This window comes from Phyllopteryx taeniolatus, chromosome 8 (assembly GCF_024500385.1).
Source record: "Phyllopteryx taeniolatus isolate TA_2022b chromosome 8, UOR_Ptae_1.2, whole genome shotgun sequence".
In the NCBI taxonomy this organism is placed as follows: Eukaryota; Metazoa; Chordata; class Actinopteri; order Syngnathiformes; family Syngnathidae; genus Phyllopteryx; species Phyllopteryx taeniolatus.
In genome coordinates this window covers 30,660,382-30,678,126 of record NC_084509.1, presented here as the reverse complement: position 1 = coordinate 30,678,126, position 17,745 = coordinate 30,660,382, and positions in this window count along the sequence as shown.

Here is a 17,745-nt window from a genome sequence, read left to right as displayed (position 1 = left end):
TTCCAGCGGGAGGAAGAGGAAATGAAATTGCTTCTCTTCAGCTCCTTTTAAGAATGAAAAGCAATCAGCTCAATTCACACTGCGGTCAACAGTCATAAGATTATTTTATACGCACACACGCATATTGCACATACGGGCTTGTGACTGTTAACTTTAGGCCAGTGGCTTTAAAGTGAATTCAATCATTATGGTCATATTTGTAGGGGAATAAATAAATCAATTCACCCTTCAGATTTCGAGAATGGGCGGGCTGCGCCACTGTGGGTCTGTTTGCAAGCGACCTCATTCGCAGCCAATCCAATCGGCTCCTCTTGTTCCCTTGAACTGTGGCGCGATGACAATCTCGACGGTGGCGTCTGTGTGCGCGAGAGGACACGATGCGTTGCTCAGCGATCTGTGCGTGACTGGAGCACTGTCACCGCTCGGCCTTCAGGATCTGTCTGCCTGCGCCCCGATAAATTCACCAAAATCGTATTAGACCAGCGGTCTACCTTGCGCCGGAATCTAGACATGTTCTTGGCAGGCAAAAGTTTCGACCGAGTTTCTGCCACCAAATTTGATCTTTTATTTTGTATCTATCATATCGCCAAGTACACTCCAGTCCGCCAAACTGGCAAACACGCAGAGGGGGCCTTGTGCTTGCACAAAAAATCAGGACACGCCAAGATTTGCGCCCTGCCACAAAAACAGAGGCCAATGTGCTAAAGGTTTAACCCTTACATACTGTGCCTCATCATGCTTGATCCACTTTGACAGTTGACAGCAATACAAAAAAACAGTAAACGCCATTCTTTCACATGACATTTGTTGAATTTTCCTAAAGTGAACCAAAATACAGGAAAATGATTACAATTTTTTTTTTTTTTTTTTTTTTAAATGTCACTGTTTTGTACGGATTGTACAAAGTTTTTGTAGAAATTTCCAGGTGAAATTGGACTCTTGGACAATGGATTGAAGATTTACCAGTGTCTGCAGTAATGCTGGGGATTCTTTAAAGTGTGAAAACATTGGCCTGTCTATGGCACTTTGCATCATGTGTTAGCATTAAGCTAACAGAAGGCAAAGTTGTGATTGTTTTTAAATACGCGACGTAACTCGATTTTTTTGGTTTTCTTTCGTTTGGCGGTCAAATTCAAATGCGAGCAGCAAGACACAGCTTTGAAGGCTCTTGTTGAAGAAAAAGCTCCTGCAGAGCTCGTATCTTAAATCTTTGCCTGCAAGTTAAAGCAAATCAAATCAGCCGAGCAAAGGCTCGTATCTCCAGAAACGTGTAACGGGTCACTCATAGGCACAGTCACGCAAACTCAAGGAAGAATACTGCAAAATAAAGGGCAAATAAAACTCAATAAAACCAAAGAACAGCAAGTTTCAGTGTCAAAAGAACTTAACCACTGTTTATGCGTAGTTCATCCTTTTAGTGGCTCGTGAAACTGAAGTCCCGTTTGTAACGCTTAAACTAGCCAGGATTGCTCTAATTCCAAATTGTGTCCGTGCACGTGTGCGTGCACGTGAGTTGAGTGGTGTTTTGCAGCCGTCAGCACTTTTTCCATCGGAGTATTCCCATACCGGTGAGCTGTTTGTTGCTTTTGTTTTTGGGCCTAATTCTTTGGACTCACTTCACCATGAAGTCGCCCCTGGTGGCTCAGTCCGACAAATAATCATTAATAGAGAACTTAAATAATGAAATACAAATAATGCAAAATAAAGGAAAATTACGCCCCCAGTAGGTATATAGCGCCGGGGAGTGCATTTGTGCAAAACAACATCGGTTTGGCTAAGGACCCCCGAAAATGGCACCTACGAAGAGACACGCTTACGAAGCACAGTTTAAACTGCAAGCTCTCAGGAACATGGGAATCGAGCAGCCGCGAGAGAATTCAAGATCAACGAGTCCATGGTTCGCAAGCGGAGGAAGCGGGAAAACGAGCTTCGCCAAGTCAAGAAGACGAAGCTGAGTTCCCGCGGGAAAAAAAAAGAAAAACAAAACGCGGAAACAAGGCGAGGTGGCCCGAGCAATGGATTAATGAGCAAAGAACAGCCGGGAGAAGCGTCTCTACAGTCACCATTCGACTGAGTGCAATAAACTCGGAGCTCGCCATCATTCCGGGAGGCTTGACGAACCGCCGGACATCCGTGTAAACACGGCGTTCAAAGTGAAGTTGCGAGCGGCGTGGGAGCCATGGATGACAGATGGCGAACACAGCTTTACTAAGACTCGGAGGCGGCGCCGGGCGAGTTACGGCGCAATTTGTGAATGGATTGTGGATGCTCGGGCTAACGTGTCTGCTTGCACTGTCGTTCGAGCTTTCGTAAAAGCCGGCATCATGTCTGAGGAGCCGCACGGCCACGAGACTGACTCCGACAACGAAGAGAGGGAACCTGGCGTGTTTGATGGAGAACTTGCCCAGCTGTTCATTTCGGATACAGAAGATGAGGACTTTGATGGATTTGTGGATGAGGATTGATCAAAAACTAACGTGAGTACATTGTTAAATACTTCAATAAAGTACAACCGAACTCAGTTTTGCTCCCGCTGCCTTTTTAAAAACATTGTTTTAGCGTGCATGCATGCTAGCGTATGTTTTAAGCTAGCGTATGTTTTACCATGCCTGCGCCCAATAATACGGTGCGCCTTATGGTCGTGAAAATACGGTATGCATATCGAATGCAAAAATTGGGGAAAATAATGCAAAACTAATCAAAGTAATGCAAAAAAAGCAAATTAAGAAAAATAAAGCAAACAAATAATGCTGAATCCAACAAGTAATGCATATTGAGCAATACATAATGCAAAAATGAATAAAGAACTACAAAAAAGAACAATAAATACAAATACAAATACAAGCAAATCTAAGTACAAAATAAAGGTTAGAAATACAAAATGAGAAAATAAAGCACAGAAAATCTCAAATAAAATAAAAAGATAATGCAAACTGAGCAAAAAATAAACAAATAAAGCACAGATGCAGATGCAGCAAAATGATGCAGAATGAAACAAAATCAAGCAATGAATGCAAAATAGAGCGCAACTAAAGAACAAATGCAAAATCAGAAAAAACAATGCAAATTCAGCAAAAAACTAAACTAAAAATAAAGAAGTCATCCAAAATAAAACAACGATCATCCAAAATACAGCAAAAAATGCTAAATAAAACAAAACCAATACAAACTAAAATTGAAAAAACTTTTTAAAAATTATTTAGAGCAAAAACAAAAACATGAAGCGAAAACATAGCAACAGATAAATCATGCAGAATAACAAAAAATAAACCAAAAATAATGAGAAGTAACACAGAAACAATGCAACCTAAATGGTGAAGAAAGCAACTGGGCTAAATCAAGCAAAACAATCACACAAAGTAAAGCAAAGATAAGGCAACATAAAGCAAAGAAATGGTGCAAAGTAAAGCGAACAATGTAATATGAAGCAAAATGTTCTAACCATGCAAAAGAAATGATGTTAAGTAACGCGAAAACTAATGCAAAAGTTATTCATAGCGAGCAAAAGACGTTTCCGAGTTCAGCCGCCACACGCTGCGCCCACCTCAGCGATGATGCTCGGCGGACGGCGGGATGTCGATCTGACCAACGCACATCAAGCTATTTAGCTTGATTCCCGGCCCGAGCGCTTGCCGTTCGCAACTGATGTTGAGTAGCGGGGGGGTTGGCAAGGCGTGGTCACAGGTGTCTCCCCGGGTGGCCCCCTAGCTCATCTTAAATAACCCGGACCCCCCTGCGCCCTTCCGACGCCCCCCCCCCCCCCCCCCCCTCTGGAGATCAGACCTCATCGGAGAACAAGTTCGTTAACTGCAGGGAATAAAAGTGCGGCCTTAGACTCCCGTTCATTTGCGCACGTTCAACCCCACGGAATGTCCGTGGCGAACTTTGCCAACTGCGCTGATCAGAGATGGCGCTAATAACCGCGCTAGTGTCCCATAAAAGTTGTCCATCGCGACACAACTTTAGCTTTGAATGCGTTTCCCGTTATTCACGGAGGGTTGTGTTTGAAAAGAAAAAAGAAAAAGAAAGCAAAATGAAACAATAGCCATCAAAAATGAGAAGACTGAATGAAACAACATTTTCAAAAAAAAAGGAAAATATGCTCAATTAAACAAAATAAAGAAAAACATAATGCTAATTAAAACAAACTAAAGCACAAATTGTACAAAATAAAGGAAACGGTGATCATAAAACAAGTGTATCACTTTCAGCTTCCACAATAAAGGTCGTTTGGATTGAAAAGGCCAATCAAAGTGAAGTGTTTGTGTGTAATTAGGGTTGGGTTGCTCATGATCTCACACACACACACACACACACACAATCATGCACTTCTTAACGCGGCACATCACATCACATCACAAATTATTGTCAAGCAATGACAAAATATTAAACACACTTTTTGGATTATTAGGCCTACTACACTTCGGTATATTATGTGTAATCGTTGTAGTGGTTATTTGGAGAGCTACAGATCTTTTTAGGTGGTACATGGTGTAAAATGTTTGACAACCACCGATTTAGGCTAACTATTTGTGCGCCTACATGCCACAGCAATAAAGAAGGTTGATTTAAGGAAAATGTTGTCATGTTACGGTAACAAATTCATATTTTTTTCGAAGAAAAAAGTCATGCTACAAGAATAAAGTTGTGGGGGGTTTAAAGCATCTCAGCAGGAACAAATATACATATTTTGTTGGGATCAAAATTTGGAAGATAGTGAACTTAAAACCAAAACCAAAAAAGGTAACCTCAAGCTGTTTATTTGCCCTCCAAGTTGGAGTGGACTGTAAATTTAAACGTATAATAAAGAGAATTACACGTTGTGTATTCGACTAAATCACATAACTTTGCTTTAGGAATGTTCGCTAGCTTAATGCTAACACAATGCAAAACACCATACACCGGCCAATGAAACTAGCATCGATGTAGCTGTATTTTTAACCATTTAACAAAGGACGTTGGAACACAAACAGTGCCGCAACATGTGTAAACAGACAATGCAAAAATACTTACAGGCATATATTCTTTGTCCTGAGCTTAGAAGTACCTTCTTTGCGCATTTATTTTGTATTATGTATTTTGTATAAGTATGATACTGCCCCCTAGTGGTAAATCCATTGAAGCATGAAATCATGACACAAAGATTGTTTCATTCTTTGCAAGTATACTACTAATAATACTGTAGTGTGCTATTTTTCTCATTTAAAAAAAATGTTTTTGGGGGGCTGGAACAAATTAATGTCATCTCCATTCATTTCAATAGGGGAAGATGATTTGAGATGCGTTTTTAGTTACTAGCGTGGTCACAAAACAAATTACAATCCCAGCAATTGGGGCACGATGGACGACGAGTTAGCACATCCGCCTCACAGTTCTGAGCACCGGGGTTCAAATCCCGGTCCCGGCTGTGTGGAGTTTGCATGTTCTCCCCATGCCTGCGTGGGTTTTCTCCGGGTAGTGCGGTTTCCCCCCACGTCGCAAAAACACGCACGGTAGGTTGATTGAAGAATTCTAAATTGCCGTTAGGTGTGAACGTGAATCTGAATGGTTGCTTGTTACTATGTGCCCTGCGATTGGTTGGCATCCAGTTCGGGTGTACCCCACCTCTCGCCCGAAGATAGCTGGGATAGGCTCCAGCACGCCCGCGACCCGAGTGAAGATAAGCGGAACGGACAATGATTGAATGAATGAATGAATGAATGAATGACCAGCAATCTGTTCTTTTTATTGAGGAAATGAAAGTGTTTTTAGGCGTGTAATTCGTTTAGTCAGTGTGCTGTTGTTCTAATGTACTTTGGCCAGTTTGGTACTAATGGGGCATTTACTGTCGTTCGTGTTTATGTGGTCATTTTTGGGAGGTGTGAGCGGGTTGGAGAGAGAGAGAGAGAACGAGACAGAGGCTAAAGTGATGCGGTGGTCAGTGAAGTCACCTTGGCAAGCACCCACCGCTGCTTTTAGCTCGTTTTATCTTTCCAAAAGTCAAAGCGTGGCTTGGGTATTTGGCCTGTCGGCACAAAGTATACATTTCAATACGAGTCCTTTCAGGGCCATACTAGATGAATGGAGGGGAAAAGATGATAATATTATTAATATTAAAAATGTATGTCATTTGGGGTCTTTTATAATCACAGTTCCTTTATATGATATCGGTTGGCAAGCAACACTCGATTAGGTCCACCCACATACTGCAATTGAATGAGTAATCACAATTGTAACCACCCCTAAGATGATCAACTGCTTTTTTCCATTGGACTTCGTTTTGTTTGCCTTCATTTTATTTGCAATATTTTGATGTATTTTATTTACTCTTCAATTTTGCACTTTTTTTGCATTGCTGTGTATTATTTAGCATTATTTTGTTGTTTTTTTACTTCAATTTGCACAGTTTTTGCCTTATTTTGCATCAATGTTAACTTTTTTTGCTTTGTTTTGCATTCTTTTTGCTTGATTTTAATACGTCTTTTCTTTTTTCGCGATGTTGAGCATACCTTGGTTTATTTAGCTTCATTTTACTTTATGCTTTTCTCTATGTTACATTATTTGTCTTTTCTTTTGTATTATTTCTGCTTTGTTTCATTTAGCATTAATTGTATCTCAATTTTCCTTATTTTGCTTTATTTTTGTATTTTTCGGTTGATTTTTTTATTATTTAGCTTTTTATTTGTTCATTTCTTGTTTTATTTAGCTTCAATTCTTCTTTAGGATTTATGTGGCATATAGTTTTGGTTTTTCTTTTTGTTTTATATTCTTTTGCTTTACTTTGTTTCATTTTGCATGATTTTTTGGCTTCAGTTTGTATTTAGCTTCTTATTTTTCACCTACGACTTAGTTCAGTTTAATTTTGCTCAATCCTGCATTATTTGCGCCGATTATTTTTTGGTTAATTTGTTTCATTGTTCATTATTTTTGCTTTATATTGTTAAATGGTTGAACTTTATTACTATACTATGTTTTCTTTAGACTTTTCCACAAAGACTTTTCCATCCCTTCCACCCTTCCTTCCCATACTTCATTTCCTGGGGGGCTGGCGAGCTTGCCTTTTGGAAGGTGTTTGGGTCAGGGGGGATTGGGGGGACGTGGGGGGGGGGGTGATTTGACAGAGCACTTGTGACAATCCTGAGGACAGCACAAGTGCAGAGCTCTCCATCGTGGAGGCCACAGATTGCACCAGAGCAGATGAGCTGAGACTGCAGGCGCCAGGCGGAGGAGGTCGCGGTGGTTCGGGGGACGGGTGGGACGACCGACGTGGATGCACGCTGCCACCCAGAGGTCACCTGAAGCAACTCTTTGGATCGTTAACGTTTAAAGTTCTTGAGGCGTCGAACAGGGGTTCTCATACTTTTGAAAAACGGCGGTGAAGATACATAAATGGCAACAGCAGGACATCAGTTCTTTCGGGAGTGACGAGCTCTTTTTGTCCGTGACTCAACGAGGATCTTGTTCCCGTTTGGATGCTTTGTTCAAAAAGCATTTTTGACTACAAAATGGGAATAAATGTGACAAAAAAGTGTTTGGAGGCAAACAGCTTAGGCAAACGTTTTTAGTTTGCAAGAGATAAAAGAGCAACAATAACATTTAGTGCAAGGCGTGTTTTTCACAAGATTATTTAAATGAGCTGTTCACTTACTGTATATACTTGTGTACTTAATTGCTCCAAAAAAATCACATTTACAATAAATAATGTATCTTTGTTCTTCTATTTATGCCAGTGAGGCCTAGTGACAGACAGAACAAATGAATGCTCTTCTATTAGATGGCAGGAAGTAAATACAGTAAGTAATGTACACACCTTTTTGTGGCATTTTTGTTTGTTGGTGTGCCGTGAGATTTTTCAATTGTAAAATATGTTCCTTGGCTCCATAAAGGTTGGAAATCACTGCTCTAGTCAGATCGGGGATTCTAATCTGTCAGGTCAAACCGACATTACAACGTGACAAAATTAATGGGTCATAACTTACTGTAATTCAATTACTTCACCCACACCGAAACTCTGATTCGACAGAACGGCGGCATGTTTACGTCCAACCGTTCGTGCTATCACTCACTTGCTAGGCTACATCACGTTTTTGTTGCCTGCTTGCGAGCCGAGCCGTATCGTATTAAAAGTATGTGAACATACCTCAAGCAAGCCTTAAACAAACGTCCTCTCCTGTCCTGAGCACCGGTGACCACCAACACACATTTTTCCCCATTTTGGTTTCATAATACAGTCGGCGCCCTCCACTCTTGTTGTCGTCGCTACGGTAACGAGTGCATCCGGTCACATTTGAGTTGACAAGATAAAGCCCAATGATCGTAAAAAAACGGGATGCGGTGGTGTCGGAATACAAGATTTTATTGCAGTAGCAAATTTGTCTTGTAGTCTGATCCGGGCATTACGTGTTGTCTGTCTTAGACGTGTTGTCTGTTCCACACCGCAACATGTTTTTGTTTTTTTTGCTAAATAACTTTATTGGCCTGGCCGACTGGTTAGAGCGTCAGCCTCACAGTTCTGAGGACCCGGGTTCAAATCCCCGGCCCCGCCTGTGTGGAGTTTGCATGTTCTCCCCGTGCCTGCGCGGGTTTCCTCCGGGTACTCCGGTTTCCTCCCACATCCCAAAAACATGTCTCGTAGGTTGATTGAGGACTCTAAATTGTCCGTAGGCATGACTGTGAGTGTGAACAACTAACAAAAGTACTAAGCAACTGACTAATCAACCACCGACTGCAATTATTTGGCTGAAAACTAACCACCAACCAACCAAACAACTAACTGACAACTAATTAACTATCCAACCATCTTATTAATTCACTACCTGACTAATTAACAAACTGAACAACTGGCAAGAGGACCATTAACGAGAAGAAGCTCACACACTTCACAATTACAGGGGAATCTTAACTGACCAATCAACTAACTGACTAACTACTGATAATACAACTAAATGACTGACGACTAACCAATTGAGGAATGAATTGACTAACCAAATCATGAAGTAACAAATTATGGGACTAATTGACTAACCAACTGACTCATCAAATAACTAGCTAATCAACTAGTTAACACTTGGTAATTGGATGTAAATGACATTCAATTACCATTTTTCTATAGACAGACAGACAAAACTATGGAATATCTACTTCAATGTCCATTACTGCCGGCACGGTGAGCGACTGGTTAGCACATTTGCCTCGCAGTTCTGGGGACCGGGGTTCAAATCACTTTGCATGTTCTCCGCGTGCTTTTTTTATTACCGTTCCGAAGTGAAGGTCGACTTCCCGGTGGGTCCAAATATCACGTTGACCCGAGTTGGAGCACGCCACCCCGTGTCGCCACCGCCATTACTCGCCTCTTTCCGTTGAGCCGCGTGGGCGAGTGAGTCAACCGAACGTAAACAGACGAGAACCCAGCGGCAAAACCCCTCCCCACCATGCTAGAACATCAGCGTCCAAACCCCAAAGCACCCCCCCCCCCCCCCCCCCCCCTGTGGCTCGCCATCACACTGGGCAACAGACCATCGCCTCAGAGGAATTGTGAGAATAAATGATGGCCATTATCACAGTCACCTGGTAGGACATTGTGACGATTGTGAGGAGCACGACAGGAAGCCATCTTGTGGAACTCATTAAAATTCATATTTTGGGCTTTCTCGCACAGGAAACCAATTTTAATAGGTGTTCGTTATCCTTTCGTTCAGTGCTGAAAGTGGACAAAAAGACTCAAATGTGTCATGCCGCCATTATGTCACACCTTGCTAACCAAGTATAACCGATTGACTCATTCACTGATTGCTTACCTGACTGATCGACCTACTAACTAACCAGCGAACTGGTTGCTAGAGGTGGGAGTAAGTCACATACAATATGTGCAAGTCACTGCGGGGGGAATAAAAAGACAAAGAAAATCAAGTGATTCAATTCAAGTCAAGTCATTTCTTGGTTTAAGCAAGTCGCAATTCAAGTCATACAATCTTGGTGCAGTACCAACATATATTGGAGTGCTAATAAAATGTAAAATTAAAAAAAATTAAAACATTTTCCCCATAACACTTAAAAAAAAAAAAAATAATAAGTATCTCACACCTTATAAAAGTTACATGAACAACAACTGAGATTATGATTGATGGAATTTATTGCACTTAATTGTTTTAATGTGTTTCAAACTCAATTTAACTGAACTTTATTTCTGTACATTTTGGTGACAGCCTTGTAACTCCTACGGTTCTTACGAGAACACAATTACGCAAAAGCCAAGACTGTTTTCTGTTGGTCAAATATTATAAGATTTGTACCTAACGGGCTAAAGGAGAATGAAAGAGATTCATAATTAAGGGAATAATACATGACATCACATTTTTGCCATCCTTCAAAAACAAAGGAATGGGAACTTCTGTGTCCTCTATTTTAATTAAATCACTCAGTCGGGTTTGTTAATTGATTTAGAAGCACTGACTCTGGACAATTGTCATGAGATTAAAATGGCTTCACATGCTTTGGTCTCAATTTTAAAAACATATAGTGTAGACAGCTTTATCTCAGTGACACTGACAGAAAAAGACGCAATGAGCAAAGTTTTGTTACAGAAGAAGCAAGCAAGCATTTAAACAGAAAACAAATACGACAGTGGTACCTTGACGTGCAGTCCTGTGAAAAAGCAATTGCCACCTTCTCAAATTCTTATTTGAGAAAAAAAACTATTCAAAGCTACCCGGCCCTGTGTGAAAAAGCAATGGCCCCCGAAACCTAATAACTGGTCGGAGCATCCTCAGCAGCAACAACTGAAATCAAGCGTTTTCTATAACTGGCAATGAGTCCTTCACATCTCTGTGGAGATATTTTGGCCCACTCTTCCTTTGCAGAATTGTTTTCATTCAGCAACAACAGAGTGTTTTTGAGCACAAACTGTCTTTTTAAGGTCATTTTATTCAGATTTACATTAAGTCCGGACTTTCACTAGGCCACTCCAAAACCTTTTTTTTTTTTTAAAAGCCATTCAGAAGTTGACTTGCTGGTGTTTTTTGGATCGTTGTCCTGTTGCAGAACCCAAGTGTGCTTCAGCTTGAGGTCACAAACTGATGGAAAAGCAGCCCCAGACAATCACAATACCTCCACCATTTGTTACTGTTGGTATGGATGTTTTTCTTTTTCTGAAATGCTGTGTTACATTTACGCCAGATGTAACGAGACTTACACCTTCCGAAAAGTTCAACTTTCATCTCATCAACGCATAAAATATTCTCCTAAAGTATTGGGAATCATTCAGATGCTTTTTTTTTTTTTTTTTAGCAAAAAAAAAAGTTTTGTTCTTTTTGGTCAGCAGTGGTTTCTGCCTTGGAACTCGACCATGGATGCCATTTTTGCCCAGTTTCTTCCTTATTGTTGAGTCTTGAACAGTTGTGAGTGACATCAGAAGCCGGTGTCGGGTTGGCCGGTCAGTCTGCGTTGCGAGTTGCAGCCTAAAGCAGCTATTTTATATTTCTTTAGTTAGCCGCTTGTCCCGCTCAATACACAGTTGAAAGTGTATCGGCAAATTGTGCGAGCAGTATCTCTGAAGTTCGCTCGTACCTCACCTAAAACAATTGACCGACAGATGGCTTCTCACTGGAAAAACTTGTAAGTTCGGGGACTCGCTAGTCAAGGTGCCACCGTATCGGATTGCGAGATCAAAAATCGCACACGGTTGCCTTTGCTGGGGACTGCGTAAAAGACAGGGAGGATTCTTTCAGGATCTTTGAATCATCTCTGTGAAAGAAAAGCTAGCAAGAACACCAAAGTTCTTGGCGTTGTGCAGCATGTCTTTTAATTCCATTTTCTGCCCAGTGTGGAAGTTCAAGGACATCAAGACGTCACATTTTCACTCTCTTCCTTGCACCAGATTATTTTTTTTTTTTTTCAAATCTCCTCTTAAATGGGAGGAATTGCACAGGAGTGACTCCTGAAGAAGAGCTATTGATTCTAACAAACCTGATGTCTCCTCAAGGAGTGGGATCAATAGCGCTAAGCTGTCTCATATCTACTGCGTATGAGGCTGACACTTCCTCTTTAGAGGTCATCTGTACACGCACACACCTACACACACACATTTTAGCTGTGTTGTCATTCACGTTCAAGAGAGTCACTGATTGGTGCTGCAGTCCTGAACTTGTTTTTACACAACGGTCCTCTTTCTCATCAAGGAATATTATGACAGACCAGCATAGAAATAAATAAAAACAAATGATTCAAATTTCAACTCACCATTACGCTGAATGTAGTTGTAATTATTGAGAGCCCTGTGCTCATTTCTCTTCATCGAGCAGATGCCATCTTGGTGTAATACGAGACAATGACACCGTGTTAGATTTGTTATTTATGTCCAGTCGACACTGTAATTTTGATTGGCTGCCTTTATTGGGAAAAAACTAAATAAATCACACTTCACCATGATAGGATGTTGGAAATGGAAGCAAGGAATTGAATGCTTTACTTTTGGGTAGTCTTTGGGTACTGCTTGCTGTCACTTACGAGGCCACGCCCTATACTGTTTTGGTACCTAAACCCGGCGAATAGCGAGGGTTCACTGTACGCTGTAATTAAAATCTCTTCATTCCCATGACTTTTCCCAGCAGCTCGACTTGCAAATGAGGGAGAGTTCAGTCAGGGAGCAGACGAACACACGCAGTTTCGAAATGAGGCATGCGGCTGTGTAAAATGTAAATGTCCGCTGTAATATCTGTTGTGACTGCGTGCGCGACTCAGCAAAATCGAAGTGTGGGGCTCAACACTAAAATATTAATCAAAGGCTTTTTTGTGTGTGTTGTTTTTACAGTCATATCCTTCTGCGACCACCAGCGTAATTACAAAATCCTGATTGTACAGCAAGTCACTAAATAACGGTCACTTTGTCCTAGGGCGAACGAGCAGCTTCATAAGTTGTTACTGGTGTGCGCCACTCGTCTGCCACCATCCTGCCACCTGCGTCACTCGCCTGCTGTCTGTGACCCCCCCGCTATCATTAGTATACTTGATTGTGCGAATGCTTTAAGAAGCAAAGATTTCACCTCATTCGAGGAACTCTTGGGAAATGCTGCACCGCCGACATTTCCACAATTTTCATTCCAAATATTTTACAATTCATTGTACCGACCCCAATTCCAATGAAGTTGGGTAAAATGTAAACAAAAACAGAATACAATGATTTGCAAATCCTTTTCAACCTATACTCAATTGAATACACAACAAAGACAAAATATTTAATATTCAAACTGATAAGTTATTGGGTTTTTGTGTGCGCAAATATTCACACATTTTGAATTTGATGCTTGCAACACGTTCCAAATAAGCTGGGACAGGGGCAACAAAAGACGGAAAGTTGAGGAATGCTGGGGGGAGTGGGGGGGCCAAAAACAACCCTGTTTGGAACATTCCCCAGGTGAACGGGTTAATTGGAAACAGGTGAGTGGCATGACTGGATATAAAAAGGTGCATCCCCAAAAGGCTCAGTTCACTTCAGAAAACCATTATCAGGTAATGGGCCAAAAGTGGAAAAGTGTGCCATGGTCTGACAAATCCACATTTCAAAATTGTTTTAGGAAATCGTGAACATCATGTCCCCTTGACCCAAGAGGAAAAGGACCATCCGGATTGTTATGAATGCCAAGGTACATACAGGTTTTGGAGCAACATATGCTGCCATCCAAGCAACATCTTTTTCAGGGACATCCTTGCTTATTTCAGCAAGACAATGCCAAGCCACATTCTGCATGTTACAACAGCATGGCTTCAAAGTAAAAGAGTAAGTACCGCATTTTCACGACCATAAGGCACACTTAAAAGTCTTAGAATTTCTCCAAAATGGACAGGGCGCCTTATAATGTGGCACGCCTTGTGTGTGCACAGCATTCCAAAATCTGTAAATGTTGTCTGTGACTTTAATGACCCCCTAGTAGGTATATAGTTCCGGTATGTGCATCGGTTTGGGTAAGGACCCCCGAAAACGGCACCTACGAAGAGACAAGCTTACGAAGCACAGTTTAAACTCCAAGCTATTAGTTACGCGGAGGAACATGGGAATCAAGCAGCCGCGAGAGAATTGAAGATCAACGAATCCATGGTACGCAAGTGGAGGAAGCAGGAAAACGAGCTTCGCCAAGTCAAGAAGCAATGGAGCAATGGATTAATGAGCAAAGAACAGCCGGGAGAAGCGTCTCTACAGTCACCATTCGACTGAGTGCAATAACTCGGAGCTCGCCATCATTCCGGGAGGCTTGACGAACCGCCGGACATCCGTGTAAACAGGGCATTCAAAGTGAAGTTGCGAGCGGCGTGGGAACCATGGATGACAGATGGCGAACATGTTTACTAAGACTAGAAGGCAGCGCCGGGCGAGTTACGCCGCAATTTGTGAATGGATTGTGGATGCTCGGGCTAACGTGTCTGCTTGCACTGTTGTTTGAGCTTTCGTAAAAGCCGGCATCATTTCTGAGGAGCCGCACGGCCACGAGACTGACTCCGACAACGAAGAGAGGGAACCTGGCGTGTTTGATGGAGAACTTGCCCAGCTGTTCATTTCGGATACAGAAGATGACTGATGGATTTGTAGATGAGGATTGATCAAAAAATAATGAGACTACATTGTTAAATACGTCAATAAAGTACAACCGAACTCAGTTTTGCTCCCGCTGCCTTTTTGAAAACATTGTTTTAGCGTGCGTGCGTGCATGCTACTGTATGTTTTACCATGCCTGCGACCAATAATACAGTGCGCCTTATGTGTGTGTTAAATACAGCAATACACCCCGCAACTGAGACTGCGCCTTTTAATGCAGTGCGCCTAATGGTTGTGAAAATACAGTAGTAGACTTCAAGCAGTCCAGCTCAGCTCTCCTACTGAAAACAAACAACTGACAACAAAGGAGATCCCGGACTGTTGAGCAACTGAAATTGTACATCAACCAAGACTGGGAAAGAATTCCAACAACAAAGCAACAATTAGTGGACTCAGTTTTCAAATGCTTATTGAGTGTTGTTGGAAGGAAAGGTGACATAACTGGTAAACATGGCCCATCCCAGCTTTTTTTGGAACATGTTGCAGGCATGAAATTCAGAATGAGTCAATATTTGCAAAGCAAAAAAAAACCCGATCAGTTTCAACATTAAATATCTTGTTTTTCTCCTGTATTAAATTGAATATAGCTTCAAAAGAATTTGCAAATCATTGTAATGTTTTTATTTGAATTCTACATATCCCAACTTCATTGGAATTGTGGTTTGTACTTCCACATTTCTCTACCAACTCAAACAATTCAAACTTCAAAATGTTCAGCTGCTTCAGGACATACTGGGTACTATTTTTTTCCCACATTCCTACAACTCCCCCATTTTTTTATTACTACATTCTATCCAAACATTCCCAACCTTTACATCCTACCTCCATATTTCTTGATCAATTCATTCCATTTGCACTTCAACCTATTCAACTCATTCATGACATCTTGGAAATGATCACATTGCCAAGATTTTCACAACGCATGTAGCGTGGTACGGCTCGTCTTAACATGGCCGCCATTGGTCTTCCTCTCCCCTAGATTGGCTGATGCCACTTTCAGAGAATGAGGTGCCACTTTTGACACCAAAGACAATCTGGGATCGAGACTAAAGAAAGAATTCCTGCCAATCACGATGATGCAACCCCTGCTTGGGGTGGATTAAGAAGATTAAAGCGGATGGACCCTCTTCTCGCTTTCTTCACCTTCCACTCTTGACCACTGCCCTCCTCAAGGCTGGCTGCAACACCGTTTGCTCTGTCTGTGTTCCTACACTTGCATATAATGCTACCTGCCTGCCACCTGTTTCCCATGTGCCACCAATCTCACTTTCCACATTTTTTTTGTCACCACCAGTGACCATTGCACAGAATGAATCTTCTGGATTATCACCAGTGCTACTGGCCTCTTGTTTTACCACTTTCAAAAACTCACATGCCTGCCCAAAAATGTGGCAAGGGAATACCACTCGTGTGTTCTCTCTGTTCCTCTCTCGCATCACCCATGTATAATGTGCCATCCATTTCGTCACCACTCACACCAGTGTGCCAATTGAATCCTTACTCAAACACCACCTATGCATCACACATCTGCCACTGAGCTACTTGCCAGGCATCAGTGAAAGGCACTACTTACAGTAACTAACTGAAGGCCACCTGTAAAGTGGAAAGAAACTTCCCTTCTAGTATTCTTTGTACCGAACAAGCACCTGCAATTTACTGCACTACCATAAGGCCTCAAACCCAAGCATGCAGTATGCATGAATTACTCAAGTATCCCACCGCCATCTGCTGGTCTGAAGGCGTAACAACAATATGGTGCAAAAACTATAGTGAGGAAACTTCTACATCTCCCATGCATAAAGCCACAACTATATTAAATATTTGTATGAATACACCTCTTAGCCATAAACAAAAAACTTCCAGCACGGTGGTAGGCTAACTGACCGTGTCTTGTGCTGCTTGATGACATTCACACAAGTTCATTGCACACCATTCGTAACCTTGATTGTCGATACCATCGGACCCGCCCTGTATTTTACAGTAAGAGCAAAGTTTAAAGCTACTAAATGTGACATTTTAATCATTGCAAGTTGCAACAAAAATTACCTGGTGTCCGTTTGGCTGGGGGTTTACTTAGTGGCCAGAAAGGTCATTTTCTCTGGAACCAGCACAAATGGACATTTTGTTAGAGGGGAGGTGGGAATTATTATTGTTATTTTTAATTCAGTTGCAGTAAACCGATGTAATTTTCCCCTTTTACTCAAAATTCAAATACCTAAAATTGTAATCATGTGGAACCGATGACCATGTACAAGAAATTAAGTTGCTCAATTAAAGATTACACAACATGACTGCGGAGTTCAAATACACAAAGAAAAAAAATGAGACCAAAAAATAAATTCAGTGAGTTTTATTTTGAACAAAACTTTCAATCTTTAAGCCCAATATTTATGACATTTTCGTTCCTTGTTTTTAACTCAACTTTGTAAAATTTGCTTCACTGAAAATTCTGCCAATTGAATGATGACTAAATTTCCATGAAAATAAAAATTGAAACTTAAAATTTGGAGTTCAATTTTCTCCACATTTTCCTTTGGGCAAAAAAAATAAACAAAACAAAAAAGTCCAAAATGGCAATTTATTCCCCTGCCCCCCTTCCATTCAATCCCATCTCCGTGAATTTGAGATCACCCCCCCCCCCCCCCCCCCCCCCCCAACCCACCCCACCCCAAGTGTACTGATACATCAGCAGCATCCTCCTGGACAGAACGTAACACCAAGTCTAATTGGACACAGAAGTGTGTAGTTTCTTTTTTTGTAAATTGGTCACCACTATCGAGGAGGATTCGTGTGCATCAGGGCAGCAAGTGAGCCAATTCCCCCCCCTAATTTAAAACGACCTTAAAGAATGAGGCAATTAGGTTAGTAAACAAATCCAATTAAAGAGTTTGGCAAGATGCTATTGTCTCAGTCTCTAAGGTTCTCTACATGGTGGCCGCCGGCAGTAGGGAGCATCCCATCTAACAATCATTTGGTCCAGTCGGACCAGCCTTGAAAACAAAAACATGCTGGAGTACCACCGACAGACCACCAGGTCGCAGACAGCTGCCGAGTGTCTGCAAAGCTTCAATCCCCTGCTCGCTCGCTTGTATTTGGCTTTACATTAATATTTTCTTCAAACACAAAGCCCTCCCTCCCTCCCACCAAATTAGCCTAATTGGATGACTGATTAACTCTTC